We start from the raw sequence: 14,896 nt of genomic DNA, 5'->3' as shown, positions 1-14,896 counted from the left end.
CTCTTTGCTTCTATACTCAATCCCTCTTGTTATGAAGGCCAGCATGCTATTAGCCTTCTTCACTACCTGCTGTACCTGCATGCTTACCTTCATTGACTGGTGTACAAGAACACCCAGATCTCTTTGTACTGCCCCTTTACCTAAATTGATTCCATTTAGGTAGTAATCTGCCTTTCTGTTCTTGCCACCAAAGTGGATAACCATACATTTATCCACATTAAACTGCATCTGTCATGCATCTGCCCACTCACCTAACTTGTCCAGGTCACCCTGTAATCTCCTAACATTTCACCCTGCCACCCAGCTTTGTATCATCAGCAAATTTGCTAATGTTATTGCCGATACCATCTTCTATATCATTAACATATATTGTAAAAAGCTGCGGTCCCAGCATTGATCGCGCGGTACCCCACTGGTCACTGCCTGCCATTCCGAAATGGAGCCGTTTATTACTACCCTTTGTTTCCTATCAGCCAACCAACTTTCAATCCAAGTTAGTACTTTGCCCCCAATACCATGCGCCCTAAGCTTACTCACTAACCTCCAATGTGGAACTTTATCAAAAGCTTCAGCTTCTGCCCGAAACGTCGACTTTCCTGCTCTTCGGATGCTGCTGTGTTTTTCCAGTGCCACACTTCCAATTCTGGCTCTCCAGCATCTGCAGTCCTCACTTTCTCTCCTGTGTCTTATTGGCTTCTGATATTAGAGGACTTGCTGTGACCAGCAACCGCAGTAGTGATGGAAAGATCTGCAGATATCTGGAATAGTTTGTCAGATTTCTTTTCTTGAATATGCAATGTGAATTATTTCGGAGTCAGAGTTTCCCCTTTAATTTTAGAAAAGGATATCTGGAGAGTTGGCTTCCTGTTGATGACACCAGAGAAAAGTTTTTTCTGAAATTATTGGCATGATCTCGGTGCTGCCTGTTCTTAAATACCCTGGAGAAAGTGAGTTGGCTTCTTTGCAATTGAGTTACTTGCGACATCATTACAGAAGGTAAGAGCCAAGCACATGGTTGTTGTTTTGTACATGGTGTGATGGTAGATTTTATTATTTATTGGACATTAAGGATGGGTTTTGACGTCTATCGATGATTGTTTCGTTGCCATCATTGTTGATATTAGCTTTCAATACCAGCTTTAATTTATTAATTGAATTCAAAGTCCCCCAGTTAACCCTGCTGGGATTTGAACCCACATCTCTGGATCATTTGCTCAAGTCACAGAATCGCATTCATTGGAATCTAGAAGAATGAGGCAGGATTTTATAGAAACATTAAAAATTATGAAGGGAATACATAAGATAGAAGCAGGGAGATTGTTTCTGGGTGAAAATCAAACGGGGGCATCATCTCAAGGGGCAGCAGATTTAGGACAGAGTTGAGGAGGAACTCCTTCACCCAAAGGGTTGTGAATCTGTGGAATTCCCCGCCCAGGGAAGCAGGTGAGGCTACCTCATTGAATGTTTTTAAGGCAAAGATAGACAGATTTTTGACCAGTAAAGGAATTAAGGGTTTGGTGAGAGGGCAGGTAAGTGGAGCTGAGTCCATGAAAAGATCATTGAATGGTGGATCAGGCTTGAGGGACCAGATGGCCTACTCCTATTTCTTGTATTCAGTAACATAACTACAACGTCACTGCACCTTGTTAAAAGACAGGCCCCTCGTAGTTTTGTTGCTCATAATGTAAACTATTGCTTACATTCTGTCCCAGCATAATATTTAATACTAATCAGCTGCAATGATTAGAACAACAACATGTATTTACAGGGAGTCTTTAACAAAATGAAATGTGTCAAAGTCCTTCAGGGCATTGTGAAATAAATAATTATACCAAACTGCAATCCCTGGATAGGACCCAATACTTGTCCAAAGGGCTTCGGTGTTTTAAGGAGAAAAGGGAGCTGAAGATAAATAGGGAGGGATTTCCTCAGCTTGGTGCTGAGACAACTGAAGGCATGGCTGCCAGTGGTGGAGTGGGTACAATCAGGAAAGCTCAACTGACAGAATTAGGGGAGTGTAAAGATCTCAGAAGGTTAAGGAGCTGAGGGAAAGTAGGATGAGAGAGAGGGATGAGGTCATGCAGGGGTTAAAAATTGGCAAACTGCATCATTGCTTATTCAGCAGCCATTGTGGGCGAGTGAGCCTGCAGGTGATTGGTGAACAGACCCTGGCATGAGTGAGGACATGGGATGATCTGAAGGTTTCTGCAGGGTGGAATTGGGAGACTGGTCTGGAGCGTGTTCGAGAGATAGCAAAGGCATGAATGGCATAGAAATTCCAAAAAGGCATAATCTGACACTCCTATCGCAAACAAATTTTACAAATCCAGAGAGGCAGCAAAGGGATCCATCAGCTGATTCTGAAGCAGATTTTGACCCAGAGAACACATTGCTCAGAAATTGGAGCAACAATCAAGATTAAAGCGATGCAGTGATTGTGAAAGACAACAAACAGAAACACATATGGGGGGAAGACTCCAGCTGTTTGAAATAGTGATATATTTGTGTGATTCCATTATATACACAAATAATTATCACAGAAATTCCAATGATATCCATATATCAACAGGTCCAATGCTATACATGTACCAACATCAGGATGTGGAGGTGCTGGTGGTGGGCTGGGGTGGACAAAGGCAGAAGTCACATGATGTCAGGTTATAGTCGAACAGGTGTATTTGAAATTGCAAGCTTTCAGAGCCCTGCCCCTTCATCGAAAGCTTGTAATTTCAAATAAACCTGTCGCACTATAACCAGCCGTCATGTAACTTCTGACTTTGTACCAATATCAGCAAAAATTCCAACTGTTCATAAAATGAAAATGTAATTTCAATTTGCAACAAGATATTCAGCTTAAGTCACCAGTTTCTGAATTGGCCAACTCAGGAACTGATCTTCAAACATAGTTTACAAGTTGTTTATAAGCAGCAGAAATCTTATGACCAGTATTGATAATGTTGAACCCACTGTTTCACTGCACACTCATCAAATGGGATTGCTGTAGCTCAGTTTAAAATTCTCACCTCGGAGCTTGAATCCTTCAAAGTCTTCAACTCTTTCCGTCTCTCCAGCTTTGTTCAATCCCACAACTCTGAGATCTGCTTTCCTTTTACTCTGGATTCCTGTTCCTCCTGAACTCCTGCTCCTCATCAAATTACTGTTAGCCAGACTGGTTCTACGCCTAACTCTGGAATTCAGTCACTAAATGTTTCCACCTCTCCTTCCTTCTCCAGGATACCAAGAATGAAGGAATTTCAATACAAGGAAAGATTAAGGTTTATTCTCATGGAGCAGAATATGGAGGTGTCCAAAATTATAAACAAGGATGAACAAGGGTAAAGAAGGATATTCTGTTTCCATGAATAAGTATGTCAGTAACCAAGGGTCACAATTTCAAGATTGTCAGCAACAGAGCTAGGAGTGAGATGAGGAGAAATTCCTTTACTCAGTTGTTAGGATCTTGAATGGGCTGCCTGGGAGAGTGGGGGAGGTGGATTCCATAGGATGTTTCAAAAGAGAGATGGATATATATTTGAAAGAGATAAATTTTGAGGATTATGGATATAGGGCTGGAGAGTGAGACTGGCTGGGTAGCTCTTTTGGGAGCTGGTACAGACACAATGGGTCAAATGGCCTCCTCCTGCATTGTAAACTTCTATGATTCTAAAAAGAATGTTTTACAAAGTTAAAACACACTGTGTCAATGCCATCTGTTGTTGTGACATACTGCGACTCACTCGGAGCTAAGGTTCATGTCTCTCACTGTGTGTGGGCACAATGGCCTTTATTCCCAAATTATTCCCAGCAACAACAGTGTCAGGTACCTAACCCACCTCTTGTGTTCAGATAGATTGTAATATAATTTAAATGTCACTTTCTTTCCTTTTGAATTCTGTAAGTTCTGTAACTTGCAGGACACAAGGTAGGAGGGGAGATGTAGCTGGGAGGGACATTTGTTGGCTGGCACACATGATCCAAGTGGCCACTTTCTGTGCATCCAATTGTCTATAATTCTGAATTAGATTAGATTACTTACAGTGTGGAAACAGGCCCTTCGGCCCAACAAGTCCACACCGACCCGCCGAAGCGCAACCCACCCATACCCCTACATTTACCCCTTACCTAACACTATGGGCAATTTAGCATGGCCAATTCACCTGACCCGCACATCTTTGGAATGTGGGAGGAAACCGGAGCACCTGGAGGAAACCCACGCAGACACGGGGAGAACGTGCAAACTCCACACAGTCTGTCGCCTGAGTCGGGAATTGAACCCAGGTCTCAGGCGCTGTGAGGCAGCAGTGCTAACCACTGTGCCACCGTGCTCTGGGTACCTTATGTTGCAAGTTCATGTCATATCTCCCATTACCCAGCTCCTAAATGAAATGGTTTTATGTTGGTCCTGTCACACTCATTTCAGTGTAACCACAGCATACCGTGATGGCACTGGGATAGAGAGAAACTTCCAAACGTGGCATGCTAAAGGGCATCTCACCCTGAAAACACACCCAGACAGGTATACTAAGATGTCTCTGTCTCTGACAGAGATGTCAGCTGTGTGTGTTCATTTGTTCACATGATGTGGGCTTCACTGGCTGGGTCAGCATTTATTGCCCCCCCCCCCCCCCCCCAATTGCCCAGAGGGCAGCTAAGAGTCAACCACATCGTTGTGGGTCTGGGGTCACATGTCAGCCAGACCAGGTAAGGATGGGTTTCTCCGATAATTGATTCAGTGGTCCTCATTCATTATTTTCCTCAATGAATCCAAATTCCACCCTCTGCCATGGTGTGATTCAAACCCGGGTCCCCGGATCTTTATCAGGACCTCTGGTTTAATAGTCTCACACTGATACCACGAGGACACTGCCTCCCCATTATCTGGGTGGGATATTTCCTTCTTCGATATTCATACAGAAACAAAACCAACATCATGAAGTGACGTTAGACAATAAAGAGGTACATGACAACACTGTGGCAACTGCAAAGATACTCAGTGAGGATTGGCTGAACAAATATCAGGGTATTGTACCCTGGGCCTCACTCACCCCTCTGACCTTTTGCAGGGAAGATTAAACTATCATAATTGCAAAAGTCAAAGGGATACCCAAGTGTAACACTGAAGCAGATCGACACATACTAACCCACAGCTTTAGCAGGAAAGGCCACTCAGCCCCTTAAATCTGCTGTCCCACTCAATAAAATCATGGCCAACCCTATTATTCCACACACTCACTGAACATAGAACACAGGACAGTACAGGCTCTTCGGCCCTTGATGTTGTGCCAATTTTTTATCCTACTCTAAGATCAAACTAACCCATATATGCTACATTTTACTATCGTCAATGTGCCTATCCAAGTGTTGCTTAAATGTCACTAACGCATCTGACTCTACTATCACCGCTGGCAGTGCATTCCATGCACCCACCATGCTCTGATAAAGAACCTATCTCCGACATCTCCCGATACAAGCACCAACAATCTGTCCTGGGCTACCTATGTGATGTGACAGTCAGAAAGGCCCAACAATGCCTCTTCTTCCTCAGGAAGCTAAACTAATTCATCGAGTCTGTAAGGACCCTCACCAACTTTTACAGATGCACCATTGAAAGCATTGTGTCTGGAAGCATCACAGCTTTGTAAGACAACTGCTCTGCCCAGGACTGTAAAAAACTACACAGATTTGTCAACACAGCCCAGTCCATCAAACCAGCCAACCTTCCATCCATTGACTCCATCTACACTTCTCGTTGCTACGGAAAGGCAGCCATCATCATTGTGTGTGTGTGTGTTGGGGGAGGCTGGGAGGTGGTTATGATCTGCTGCAATGCATGCAAAACAAAAAACTTTTCATTGTACTTAGGTACACACAACAATAATCAAACAAATCAAATCAGATCTTTGCTCTCTCTATCTATTCACCTCCTGTCAACCTGAAACATTCCAGGTCAATATGTTCATCCACACCAGACACATGTGTGGGATATAGGTAAAGGAGTGTTACTTCTGCAATTATAATTGCTTATACAAAGTAAATGAACTCACACCAGTGTGTAATTGTTTCAGCCAAGAGCTGAGTCAACAAGAATGTAAACTATGTGGAGGAAATGCATAATTGTTTTTGTATCAGCTAAAATTGTATGCAAGAATGAAACGGGACTGCGAAACAATGGTAGATATTACAGGCAACTAGATAAGATGCTGTGAGGGGAGGGAGTTAAGCTAGATACGCCTGTACAAACAATAGGTATAAATATCTGTTTCCCACTTTTACAGAAACACAGGAACAAACCCCAATTAAAAGGGCTTAGTGATAAGATGCTATGAGGGGCAGCACAGATGGAGGGTGTAGATAATGGTAAGGAAAGAATATGCCTAACAATGACCTACAGCAGGATGAGGTTAAACGGCCTTGTGAGGCCAGAAATAAGCATTTTATCACAGACAAGGCCGGATAAGGCAAGAAATAAACAGGAGTAATGGGTACCGGTCTTAGGGAAGTGGAGGATGTAAACGGGGGAGGGGGGGGTGAAATAATGAAATGAAAAAAATATTGGAACCAAATTATATAAATATCGAGTATTGGTTGAATTCGGTGTGTGAATCCCTTGCCTTGTACAGAGAGACAGACAGTAGACTTCACACCCACTTGCAAGTGTGAAATAAATGACACTACTGATTCAGATCTTGTCTCGGACTGAAATTATTGAAGCGAGTGAGCTTTGTTTCTCACACATGCACACCTCCAGTTTTAACACTCCCCTATTGAAGATTGATCTTTCAGCAGCCAAGTCCATAAGATCTAGAAATCTCTCCCAAAATTGCCCCATTCTTCCTTTAATACTCAAATTCAAGGCCTGCTCTTTGAGCAAGCCCTTAATCATCTCTTCCTTATATCTCCCTGGACTCTTTGTCCAGTATTATCAAATTAAACCTCTTGCAGAACCTTGAAAAATCCTTAAATAAAACAATGAACTATAGATGGTGGGGATCTGAAACGAACAAAAAGCAGAAATTGCAGATGGTCTGAAGAAAGGTCACTGGACTCAGAATATTAACTCTGTCTTTCTCACTGCAGATGCTGTCAGACATGCTGTGTTTCTCCAGCACTTTAAGAAAATTCACCTTGTTTTAAAAATGTCATGTGCACTTTCAAGTCATCACTGATTGCAAAATCTAGTCTGGGCAGCATCTTTTAAATCGATAGTTTAAACAGAAGCGAGAAGAAACTGAACCAACTGAAAGACTCGTTTAAAAAAGTAAGTCTCCTTATCTTAAGATTCATGTTTCCTCTGTTTTTCTCAGATCTCACAAACTGGCTCCAAACTCCCTCACTGAGGGAACGGAACTGCAAGGTAGCAGCAAGTGCTCACAGTTTAAAAAACAAACTCCCTGGAACTGACAAAGAACAGAGACTAGTAGCTTCACAAAAAAAACAAATCGATTCAAAAAACATATTACAGAAGAAGAGAGACAGGAAACCAGAGCCCAGGTTCTTTTGACTATATACAGCAACTTCTGCAAAACCATCTTGCTGTGGTCGGTTAAAAATAATTAGAACAGGTTTTAGTGCATATTTCGAATGAGCTTTGCAGTATCAATCGACAATGCAGTCTTTAAAAATGTTAATCTGTGAATGTATAAATGCATTAGGAAAGTCTAGGGAAAATACTCAAATATATAACATTGCTGTGATAATAACTGGACATGAGATGAAATCACTTTCATTCTATTCTTTGCCTCAATCAAATAATTACAAGTATGTTGTTACATTTATTAAAACATTTAAATCCAACTCCACGTACTTACACACAGTTAAAATCAGGCCATTGTTGTTATTGCATTGCTTCTCTCTCAAAGCCATTTACCTGAGCTCAGCTGATTGTAGATTCTCCCCTGACCTGGGGCTTCACTGTCACTTTTAGAGCGGCCTCGGGATCGCAGGGCAGGGGTCTCACTGGCCATGTGCAGCTGTTGAGGAGCGAGGATCAGGCTGGTCAATGGAGTGCAGACAAACACAAACCAACAGAGTGCTTCCCCTCTCTGCACTGCCTTCTCGTAGCACCACCCACTCCTTATTCAGATTCAACAACTTTATTTTCTGTTCTGATTCTTACTTTATGTGTTTTGCCGCCAGAGCGATTTTATAAACACTGGACTGACTGAGTCCAGACTCGGGGGAAGCTGAAACAGCCACATCCTATGACATGGTCAAGTTAAGGGAAGCGGCTCTTTAATTCCAAAGTTGACTGGTCTCTAACCATCGCAAGTTTTCTTATTGGAATCGCCCCACAAGGGAGATGAGACTGAGATTATCGCAGGCTCATTCCATTTCAAACCCAGCCGTAAATGGAACTGAGTGGGTGCTATTATCCTTAAATTCCCTGATCAGCCATATACCTCCCATAAAACCGTTAAGCCAATAGGAATGGAATTGAGGCCATTCACCCCCTTGAGTCTGCTCCACCATTCAATGGAAACATGGTTCAGCTGATAATCCTCAATTCCACATTTTTTTTGCATTTTCCCCATAATCTGTGGTTCTCTCTCTGATTAAAAATCTATTTCAGCCTTGAATATACCTAATGATCCATCTGCTCAGTGCATTATTAATGAATTATGCAGAATTGCAAACATCAGAGAGAAGAAATTCCTCCTCGTCTCTGTCTTAAATGGGCAACCTCTAATTCTGAGATTATGCCCTTTGATCCGAGGCACACCTGCCAAAGGAAATAACATCTCTGTATCCACCCTCTCAAGTCCTTCTAAGAATTTTATATGTTTCAATAAGGCTATCTCTCATTCTTCAAAATTTCAAAGAGTACAGGCCCAACCTCCCTCATAAGAAAATCCCTCCATACCTACTGCACCTTCTCCTAACTGTTTCCAAAACCACTACAACTTTCGATAGGTAAGGATCAAAAACTGTTTGCAAGGTTCTGGGTGCCTTTCATATGTTTAGCAAGACTTTGTATCTTTGAACTAAAGGTTATGTGACCATGAGCCTACCCTGCTATCCGCTGAACTTGAGTGCCAGCTTTTGTGATCTGCGCACAAGAACTACAAAATCCCTCTGCGCTTTAGCTTTCTGTAATAACTCAGGAAACCCAGCTGGAAAAGGGACACCATTTATTGTCGAACACCAAAATAGAGGCTGGGAACTCATACTCAACCAGATCGAGAGGGGGACTAATCAATGATTCCTCATGGGCCTTGTAGGGGCTATCACACTTTCCGAAGATTTTCTCCTTTTGAATAAGATTCAGTTCCTCTATTTTTCATATCACAAAGTATATGAGTCACATATCCCGCATTCATCATAGAACCCCCCCTCCAAAGAGTATCCCACCCAAATTACATTTTCCTGCCCTATTACCCTACATTTCCCCTGACTAATGCACCTAACCTATGGGCAACTTAGCATGGCAAATTCACCTCACCTGCATCTCTTTGGATTGTGGGAGGAAACTGGAGTATCCAGAGGAAACCCATGCAGACACAGGGAGAATGTGCAAACTCCATACAGACGCATTATGTTACATCTGTCAAGTTTTGTTTTCCCATGCACTTGTCTATATCCTGTGACTTCCCACCTAATTTTGCAGCATCCACAAATTTGATGGTTGTCCATTCACTTCCATCTTCCAAGTCATTAACACATATTATAAATAATTGTAGCCCCAGCATTGATCCCAGTAGCAATCTACGAATTACAGGTTGCCATCCTGAAAATGCCTTATTTTTTAATCCCCAACTCTTTGTAATCTATTAGTAAGCTAATATCATCCATGCTAATAAACTGCCCTCAACAACATTATTGCTTATCTTATTAAGACGCCTAACAGTAGTACCCTGCCAAATGCCTGTTGGAAAACCAAATATAGAACATCTACGGGTCACCCTTTATTGATCCTACTTGTTACTTCCTTAAAAGAATTCCAGTAATTTTGCCAGATCTGATTTCCCCATTAAGAAGTCATACTGCCTGTTTGATTATATTAAGTATTTCTAAACTCCACACAGACCCCAAGACTCAAGGCAAGCTGGAGGAAATTTTGAATTTAGCACCAAAACCACTTGCAAAGTAAATTTTAGTTATGATATGAAGTTTTATATTCGACCAATTGTTGCTATGCTCAATGTCTCTAAACAACAGTCATACACAGAAATAAACTCAATAATCCCTCTTATTTCCTTCTGGTACTGATCATAAGATCATAAGACCATAAGATACCAAGAGCAACATTCAGCCATTCAGCCCCTTGAGGCTGCTCCACCATTCGATCGCGGCTGATATGTCTCTCAACCCCATTCTCCTGCCTTCTCACTGATCCCCTTATGAAACAAGAACCTATCTACCTCTGTCTCAGATACACTGAATTACTTGGTCTTCAGAGACTTCTGTGGCAGTGTTCCATTGATTCACCACCCATTGGCTGAAACATTCCTCCTCATCTTCGATCAAAATGGTGGTCCCTTCACTCAGACACTTGTCCTTGTGTCTTTGTCTCTCCTAATAATGGAAATATCTTCTCTACATCCACTCTATCCAGGCCTCTCGGTATCCTGTAAGTTTTAGTCAGATCCCCCCACATCCTTGTCAACTCCATCGAGTACAGACCCAGAGTCCTCACCCATGCCTCATGACTAGCCCTTCATTCCCAGGATCATTCTTGTAAACCTTGTCTGGACCCCTCCAATGCACATTTCCTTCCTTAGATACAGATCCCAAAACTGCTCACAATATTCCAAATGTTGGCTACTTCAGAGCATTGTACAGCCTCAGCAGTACATCTCTGCTCTTGTATTCTAGCCTTCTCAAAATTAATGCTAACATTGTATTTGCCTTCCTGACTGCCAACTGAACTTGCATGCTATCACAAAAGCGGTAGTGTTGGGCAAGCTAATGGAGCTAAGGGGAGACAAGTCTCCTGGCCCTGATGGAATCCAGGGTTTTGAAAGAAATGGCAGGAGAAATAGCAACTACATGTGTTAAAATTTTCCAAAATTCACTGGACTCTGGGCAGTTTAAAAAAGGAGGTAGATAAAAGATGGGGAATTATGGACTGGTTAGCCTAACTTCTGTATTGGCGAAAATGCTTGAGTCTATGTTTGAGAAAATGCTTGAGGCATGGTGGATCATGCTGCCTCGCAGTTCCAGGAACCCGGGTTCAATTTCAGCCTCGGGCAACTATCTGTGGGAGTTTGCACGTTCTCCCCATGTTTGCGGGGTTTCCTCTGGTTTCCTCGCACTGTTCAAAGATGTGCAGGTTAGGTGAATTGGTCATGCTAAATTGCCCGTAGCATTCAGGGATGTGTAGGTTAGGTGCATTAGTCAGAGTAAGTGTAGGATAATAGGGGAGGGGAATGGGTCTCAGTGGGTTACTCTTCGAAGGGTCAGCGTGGACTAGTTGAGCCAAAGGCCCTGTTTCCACACTGTAGGGATTCTAAATAGCAAGATACGTGGATCATTGGGATACCTTCTGGGGAAGGTGGGACTTGTACAAGAAGGACAGGTGTCACCTGAACTGGAGAGGCACCAATATCCTGGGTGGGAGGTTTGCTAGAACTCTTTGGAAGGTTTAAACTAGAATGGCACTTTAGTGGGTGGGAACCTGAGCTATGGATCAGATGATGGAGTAGGTTGTGAACAGCCAGCTACAGAATGCAGAGAGTCTGTGAGGAGGGATAGACACTAGACAGAGCAAATGTGCAATCAGTGTGATGGGTTGAAGTGTGTCTATTTTAATAGAAGAAGTATCAGGAATAAGGGTAACAAGCTCAGAGCACAGATCAGTACTTGGAACCAAGATGTTGTGGCCATTACAGAGACTTGGATATCATAGGGGCAGGAATTGTTGTTGAATGCTCCAGGGTTTAGATGTTTCTAAAGGAATGGTGAGGGGGGGGGGTGCGGGTAAAGAGGTGGAGGAGAGGCATTGCTAATCAGGGACAGTATCACAGCTGCAGAAAGGGAGATCATCGAGGAGGGTTTGTCTACAGAGTCAGTATAGGTGGAAGTCAGAAACAGGAAAGGAGCAGTCACTTTATTGAGAGTTTTCTACAGGCCCCCAGTAGCAACAGAGACATGGAGGAGCAGGTTGGGAGGCAGATTTTGGAAATGTTTAGAGGTAACATGATTATTGTCATGGGTGAGTTTAATTTCCCTAATATTGATTGGACCCTACTCAGTTTAAATAGTTTGGATGGAGCAGTTTATCAGGTGTATCTTGGAAGGGTTCATGATACAATATGTGGATAGGCTGACAACAGGGAGGCCCCCCCATATTGGATTTGGTGCTTGGCAACAAACCATGCCAGGTGTCAGATCTCTTGGTGGGAAAGCATTTCAGTGATAGTGATCACAGCCTTTATGGGTGTTATGGAGAGGGATGGCAGCAGACGGCATAGGAAAGTATTTAATTGGGGGAGGGGGAATTACAATGCTATTAGGCAGGAACTTGGGCACCTAAATTGGGGACAGATGTTGTCAGGGAAATGCATGACGAAATGTGGAGTTTGTTTAGGGAGCACTTGCTGATTGTGCTGGCCTTGTGCATGGATCACAGAACGTTGGTCTGCAGGTACAACAGGTAATTAAGAAGGCAAATGGAATTTTGTCCGCAAGGAATTGAGTTTAAAAGCAGGGAGGTTGTGTTGCACTCCATAGGAGCTGGTGAGGCCACACCTGGAGTACTGTATACAGATTTGGTCTCCTTACTTGAGAAAGGGTGTGCTGGCAATAGAGGAGGTTCCTAGAATTGAGGGTTTTGGCCAATGCAGAGAGGCTGAGTAGACTGGGATTACATTCATTGGAAGTTAGAAGAATGGGGGGGTGGGGGGGCGGGATCTTATAGAAACATATAAAATTATGACGGAATAGATAAGTTAGAAGTCAAGAGGATGTTTCCACTGCCAGGTGAAATTAGGACAAGAGGGCATAGCCTCAAAATTAAGGGATTTAGGACTGAATTGAGAAGAACCTCTTCACCCAGAGGGTTGGGAATCCATGGAATTCCCTGCCCAGGGAAGTGGTCGAGGTTTCCTCAGTAAATGCTTTTAAAGCTAAGATAGATAGATGTTTTATCCGGAAAGGATTTAAGGTGAGAGGGAGGGTAAGTGGAACTGAGGCCATGAAAAGATCAGCCATGACCTTATTGAATGGCGGAGCAGGCTCAAGGGACCAGATGGCCTACACCTGCTCCTGGTTCTTATGGTCTTAATCGTAAGAGAAATCTTGAGCTAGAACTCCCAAATGCCTTTGTGCCTCAGATTTCTGAAGTTATTCCCCATGTAGAAAATAAGCTACATCTCTATTCTCCCTCCCAAAGTGCATAACTTCCCATTTTCCCACATTGCATTCCATTTGCCCACTCTCCTAGCCTGTCCAATTCCTTCTGCAGCCTCCCTGCTTCCTCTACATTACGTGTCCCTCCACCTACCTTTTTGTTATCTGCAAACGTAACAGCACTGTTGTCTGTTCCTTCATCCAGATCGTTAATATGTAACATGAATATGGTCCCACCATGGACCCCTGTGGAACTCCACTCGTCACTGGCTGCCAACATGAGAAAGATGCCTTTATTGCTGCTCTCTGCCTTCTGCCACTCATCAAATGTATTCCTGGAGGTTTTGTCATGTGACTTTGCTCAAAACATCTAAGAATTAATTGGCTAAAACGTCCATTCCTATGAGACATTTATGTCTACCAATCACTGAATAGAAAAGGATTCATTATCCAATTGCATGATGCTCCACTGAGCAAACAGCATTTGCAATGGTTACATCATCTTTCAAGGCAAGTTACAAAAAAATTATCTTTCTTAATATTCCTTTGATTTTTTTTCCCACCCAGCAGCATTGCACTTGGACTGAGCTTCAACTTCTGGAGATCCCTGAACAATCCTGGAAGAATTGGAACCCTGGCCCACATTGTGCTGGAGAGATTGGATCGTTAAAAGCCTCCCATACCCACACTGTCCCAGTTGACTTACTATTGACAGGATAAATGTTTTATGAACAAGGCCACACAAAGTATGGTAGCTAGCCCCAATAATACACCAGATGCTAACTTGTTTACCAGTGAGCACATCACTAACCATCTTCCATTATTGACCTGCTTTTTTTAAATCCCCATTTGATGCCTAGAAAAGATTTACAAGGAAGTAGGGTTTGAGCTACAGAGAAAAGCTGTTTTCCCGGGAGGGTCACCGGCTGAGGGGTGACCTTGTGTGGTTTATAAAATTACGAGGGGCGTGAATAGGGTTAATGGACAAGTTCTTTCCCCTGGGGTGGGGGAGTCCAGAACTAGAGGGCATAGGTTCAGGTTGAGAGGGGCAAGATTTAAAAAGGTCCTAAAGGGGCAACTTTTTACGCACAGGGTGGTCCGAGTGTGGAATGAGCTGCCAGAGGAAGTGGTGGAGGCTGGTACAATTACAAGGCATCTGGATGGGTATATGAATAGGAAGGGTTTAGAGGGATATGGGCCAAGTGCTGGCAAATGGCACTCGATGAATTTAGGCTATCTGGTCGGCATGGACGAGTTGAACCGAAGGGTCTGTTTCTGTGCTGAACATCTCTAGGACTCTAATGTATTGACAAAAAAAAATTGACAGGCATCAATGACATAACTTGCACCAATTGTTACACTGGGAGATTCTGTTGGAAATATTGGGAACAGAGGGCCATTTAGGTTGAAGATGAGGAGGATCTTCTTCACTGCAGAATCTTTGAAATTCTTTCCTCCAGAAATTGGGTAAGCTGAGTCGTTAAATAGGTTTAACAAAGAGATTGCTCTATGTAATTCCTAATGACACCAGGGCATATGGGTGTAGTGTGTGAATAGGGTATTCGTCGATTCTCCTGCTCCTCGAATGCTGCCTGACCTGCTGTGCTGT

Source organism: Hemiscyllium ocellatum, chromosome 10 (assembly GCF_020745735.1).
Source record: "Hemiscyllium ocellatum isolate sHemOce1 chromosome 10, sHemOce1.pat.X.cur, whole genome shotgun sequence".
Lineage (NCBI taxonomy): Eukaryota > Metazoa > Chordata > Chondrichthyes > Orectolobiformes > Hemiscylliidae > Hemiscyllium > Hemiscyllium ocellatum.
The sequence above is the reverse complement of the archived record's forward strand: the minus strand, read 5'-3'. Positions refer to the sequence as shown.